Here is a 6,299-nt window from a genome sequence, read left to right on the forward strand (position 1 = left end):
ATACCAATTGTTAAATAAGAAGAGTATCCAAGATAACTCTAATGATCCCAAGAAGAAGAAAATAGAGCACACTTTTAAAGAAAGCTCACAAAACAAACTAATTAGCAAAGCTTTTCTTATTTAGCTCTAGGCTTTGTTTTTCCTTGGATGATCTACAATGCTTGGGGACTTGGGTATTTATAGCAAACCAAATGAAAGCTACACCACACACTTAATTAAACTAAGATTATTTACTACCCCACAAAACCCATTAATTGCACCTAATTTTTTCCACTCAACCATACCTAACATTGCCTAACTTTGCAATTGTAAGCAATTACATCATCAAACTAGATATAGACTTGGGCTTTAGATTGGGTTGTGGATTACTTATTGTTTTGGGTTGACATTGATTCTCAACAGTTTGTGGTGTAGTGAATGATCGACAACCGCGACCACTGTCTTGCCTCTTGCGTGCGGAGAGAGCAAATTTGCTGAGTACTCAAGTAGCAAGGGCGGGGAGGACGAAGATGCCTTCTTGTATGACCGAGTTTCTGTCAAGTCCCTTTTGTATTTGTTTGACTTATAACATATTGTTTTCCGGCTGGCATAGTGTCCGGGGATTTTCTCATTAGTGTATTTTGCTTTGTTAAATCCTACGTGGCTGCGTACTGTGTTTTGCTGTGAATTTATATTCCGTCGCTTCTAATATGATTGCAAATATATTTGAATGTTACTATCTGATATAAATGGATGGACCATATCTCCTGTCAAAGGAGTTCAAATCCAAACCCCAAACATGCGTACAGAGTGTAGACACCAAAATTAAAGGCAAATTAATCAATCCAAAGGGGATCCGATCCAAAGGCAAGTCAGATCATGCAAGTGTCTCAGAATGAACAATTCTTTTTTCCTTGGTTCGTTTTGAGAAGCATGCCAAGGCCAAGGGGTTATATTTTAAATGGTATTAGCATTATTATTATTATTATTATTATATTATTACTGTTATTCTATTTCTTTTTTTATTAAACATAATTCGATGAAATAAAGAAAGCGAATGAACTAGCACTGCAATTAAAAACATATATATTAAAAGAATAAATTAGGTTCTCATTTCTCATTTCTACTTCTCATTATTGAAACCTTATTCTTTTTTTATCAAAGTTCCTTGACTTTTCTTCATGTCATTATTTGAATATTAAATTATTTACAAGTCATTATATGTCAATTTAAATTGAATATTAAATTATTTAAAAGTCATTTATGCATTCAATAGCCCACAAATTATGAAATTTAAACAAATCCAAATAATATTGTTACAAGTATAACAATTACTTAAAAATCAATAATAGAGTAATTTTTTTTCACATAGTTCTAGCAAAAAAAATAAAAAAAAGTACCCACGTAATTGTTAATGTAGTGCAAGAAATAACTATTGATATATTTTAAAACATAAAATAAACACATATATATGAGAACCTAATTTATCCTTAAAATAAATACACCAAGTATCTCTTTTGAGACTCACTTCTTATCCATTGAAGATTCATTTTGTCCATATATTTATTTTATACTTCTATATGATAGTTGTCTCTATTTAGGGACTCCACTGAAGATGTTCTCAGAGAAAGTAATATATTTATATCCATATGCATGGCGCCAATATAAAAGTGAATTAGGCATGGTTTGAAGAGTTTTGCATGGCACCAATATAAAATCATATGAATATCAAACCTTCTAATTAAGAAATAACTAAACTACGAAAGTTATTAAACCAGATACAAAATTAACCATGAGAATGACTAAGTTTAGCGGACATTATTAAATTGGATTAATATGGAGATGTGATTAGTTTGTTGATCGATTAATAAGGAGAGATGAGAACTAAGCCTCATCGGCCTATACATGTAAAGTGTTCGGATGACTTTTAAGTCTTGATCCCTAAGACTCAAAACATTTCCTCCCAAAACAAATCGACCGTGCCTTCTCTCCCTGTGTTACTCAACCAGTTCCTTCCAACAGCAAGCAATCATGCTGAAATTTGCCATTTCACTGATGAGAAAAATTGTCCCCGCAGCTGAAGCCAATGTCCTCCAGCTGAGACTATGGCAAAGCTGCAATTTGGCAACAATGTCCTGAGAAACAACAGCTGCAAATTGGAGAAGCACCTGGAAGGCAGAGTGAAAATTTTGGAAGCCATAAACAACTTACGTGATCATCAGGACAGGGCTACATCACTTCTATTCAACGTGCAAAGCTATTGGATCGACTCCGAATGGGTGATAAGTTGACAAACAAAGGAAGGGGCCTGCTGAACAGCGAAGGGAAGCCGAAAGCGAAGCTAGAAGCCAAGATGAGGAGAGAGTAAGAGAGCAAGCTGCCTAAGGTGCCAGGAAAACACCATTGTCATCCTTAAGGATTTGTCCAAATGTGCAAGAAGTGGCATCCATCAATTCTGTGACGAGAAAGGCCTTAATGTCGAGGAGGTTTTGTTCTCATAAGTGAAGTCGATTTTGTTCTCTTAAGTGAAGTCGATTTGTTTTGGGAGGAAGTGTTTGAGTGATCAAGACTTAAGAGTCATCCGAATGCTTTACATATATAGGCCGATGAGGCTTCGTTCTCATCTCTCCTTATTAATCGATCACCAAACTAGTCACATCTCCACATTAATCCAACTTGTCCTTCTTCTCTGACAATGCGGGGGTTTCCGATGAGGAGCTAGGGCCCAAAATAAAGCAACCAATAACTGCAGAATCTCCCTTGCTGTAGTTGACCATTACTTACCCTTCAAAAACTAACCCAATCTTTTGAAGGCAATTAAATCTCTGTCAAATGTAATTGGTTGGGGACAGTCTTCGCTCTGGGAAAGCCTGCAAGAAAAATTCACGAACGCAGAACGGCAAAGGAGGAGGGCGATAAATGGTTTGGTTACTTTATTTTGGATCTGGCACGAGGCCCTAGCTACTCATCGGGAACCGGCGCATTGCCAGAGCAGAAGGACAACTGGGATGGAGTCTAATTAAATTGAAGGGTTTTGAGTTGTTTCCCAGAAACATGTGGTACCGAAGAGGAAGAGGACTAGTCTTTTTATAAAATTAAAAATAAAGTACAAGAAAATCTACAATAACTTCTAAATATATATATTTTTACCAAAAAAAACTTATATATATATATATATATATACAGGCTCTTTAAGTAAAGAGATTCTCATTTTAAAAAAAAAATAGAGACATCCTCTTAACAGTTAAATTTGGTTTTAATAAAATTCGGTGGTTGAGATTAAATCATATGCCACAGAATCTCAACTATAGAATTTCATTAAAATCAAATCTAACGGTCTAGAGGATGTCCTTATTTTTTTTTTTTGAAAAATGAAGATCCCTTCCGGTTTCCTCTATATATATCATTGATTAAGAACAACTGCACTAATTCAAGATTAATCATGGAAATGGCCAATTTTAACGAATGTACATATTATCCATGTTGTACGTAATTACAATATTATTAAGAATTTGTTGAAGACAATGTCAAATATTGTCTCAAGTACCAAAACTATTCTCAGGGAATCTGAATATTTTTTTTTAAGGAGTTTTAACGAAAAACTCGCAGTACTGTTCATTTTAACGAAAAACCATATTTTTACACTAAAAAATCAATCCCGATACTATTCACTTTACTCTTTATTTTGTCCTTATAATTAAAACTCAAAGTTTTCAAACTCTTTTCATTAGTTTTTTTTTATTTTTTATAGCCCAATAAGGAATTTTAACAATCTCCTTCAATATTAAGTATTAACATTAGGAAAGATGCATGAGTAACGCCTGTCGAAGAGTCATATACATAGCTTCAGCCTGCAATACAAGAATGAACAATTGAAAAGGAACCAACTATAAAATCAGATGATGAATATACTTTGGCTTTAGGTAGGGTAATTAATCCTTTTGATGCCAAGGGGAAAAGTACTTAACTATAATTTTTTTTCAATAGTATATTAAAAATATGTGAAAAATATTTACAGTTAATGATCTATGCATTTTTATTGGTTTGAAACTGTGCATGCATTTTCTCTCATTAATTCAATTATAAATAAATAAATACAGAATTTACTGGATTTGGAAGAAAAAAAAAGGTACTAGGTTATTCAAGTTAATTTTGAATTGAAAAAAAAATAACTATGTCAATGTGGTGGGTGGGTGGTAGGTGAAAGTTCACCTGTGCATATTAAATTAAGTCAGTGGAATTCAATCAATAAGGAGAAAGATGGATTAAGTCCTAATTAAAGTTTTGATTTTAATTAAAGGCCAATTTAGCAAGGAAACCAGGGACAAAGTGCCATATGCAAATCTCACACAGAGAGAGAGAGATATATATATATATATATATATATATAGACACACACACACATATGGGGGTGAAAACAGTGTGAATGCATGGAATATTGTGATATATATATATATGGGGGTAAAAACTGTGTGAATGCATGGAATATTGTGTCTTAATTTCTCTTCGATTTGGTAATTTGTAATTTCTCTTCGATTTGGTAATTTGGTTTAGTCTTTCTTTTGGTCGCACGTAGTGTGCGTGCGTGCGTGCGTGCATGGGTATGTCCACCCAAACAAATGAACAATCGATCGATCGAATAGTTCATAGAGTTAGAGAAGCATCTTTAATGGGAGTCCTTATTTGGAGACTTTCATCACTATTTTTAGGAACTTATTTAGGGACTTAAGGGGACTTCTTGTCCCTAAAAGAATATCATCTTCAATGGGAGAGTCTTTATAGTAGAATAATCCTTAAATTTGAAGTTTTTACGATTTTATGTGATAATTCAATTAGGTGCAAAATTTTTTTTGTTAACTTTTTTTTAGGTAATTTTATTTAACATTAGGTTGTCATAAAATATTTTTGTGAATATTTTGACAAAAAAAAAAAAAATTTAAATTCTGACACCAAAAAATACATTGCTACATAATTAAAATAAGGGTCATTTTATTTCCGGTCCTTAGTCTACCTGGTTGTTAGAATAAAACCTTATTTGTTTAAATAGTTTGATCAAAGTCCCTAGCCTTATTTAAGAGATTTAACTCATGCTGTAACATCCCGTCCCGGAAATATCGAAACGTACGTGTGAAATTACAAGTTTGCCCCTAGCGCGTTTTCGTCACGTTATGGGTTGTTTTGTGTGGTGTGGCATGTGTTGGACCACACACACCCACTCACATACACAGTCACTTTCCCTTTCCCTCTGTCTCTCTCTCCCTTCCCGTTCTCACCATACGTACGGACAAACTCACAAACCACCCAACCATCACAGATCGAGGGAACCAACTACACCATTGAACTCGTGAGGTCGAGGGGAACACAGCCATACCATTTTCAGGTAAGAACTTCACCGTTTTCACGTCGATTCGAGGTAATCCGTTTTGAGTACTGTTCATGCAAAGATTATTCTTTGAGTTTTTGGGATTTCTAAGCTCGTAGGTGTCTTAGTGAGGTCCTAAGGAGCGTCGGGGTAGCTCGTTGGACGAAATTGGACGTCGGGAAGGCCTGGTTCGAAGTTGGTCGAGTTTTGAGTTTTGAGACAGGTATGATCGCGTAGTTTTTAGGCTTTAAAAGTGGTCTAACGTGATTCTACTAGTCTAGGGCTTTAATTTGGTTCAAGAATCATGAAAAATGGTTGAGAAACGAGTGAGAAAACAAGGTTTGAAGTTTTTCCAGTTTTCCGGCGCCGGCGACGTCGTCGGAGGCTCGCCGGAGAAGGTGACGGAATATTCCTGACGCCGTTAATGGAATCTGTCAAAACTGACGGAATATTCCTAACGGCGTCAGTTGACGCCGTCAGTGTGCGCCACACGTGCCTGCGCGTGGCCGGCGCGTGGGGGCGCGTGCGGCGGAGGAAAATTTTTCTAAATTTATGGTTGTGATCCTGAGGTTGTGTAGAGCACGTTGGTATACTCATTTGTCCATTTTGAGCAATGTATGAGAAGTTATTTCGAGAAGTTGGTTATGTGCTTTAAAGTTAACGTTTTTATAGTTATTTCGCATATAGGTGACACATACCTCGAGGACGAGCGTTCGCACTCGAGGCAGGGGGGCTACGACCCTTCCACGTATCAGTGAGTGGGCTTTTGTTTTCCGTATATACCTATAAACATTTATATTCCCAGAAATTGATTAAAAAGGGTTATTTACGTTATGCCATGCACCATATTATTATTGTTTATGCATCATCACATGCATTAGTAGTGGTATATATATATGCATATTGGGTGCTGTGGACGCACAGGTAAGTGCCAGGTAAGTGGTATTCTTATTTACTT

Source organism: Pyrus communis, chromosome 11 (genome assembly GCF_963583255.1).
Source record: "Pyrus communis chromosome 11, drPyrComm1.1, whole genome shotgun sequence".
NCBI classification, from domain to species: Eukaryota; Viridiplantae; Streptophyta; class Magnoliopsida; order Rosales; family Rosaceae; genus Pyrus; species Pyrus communis.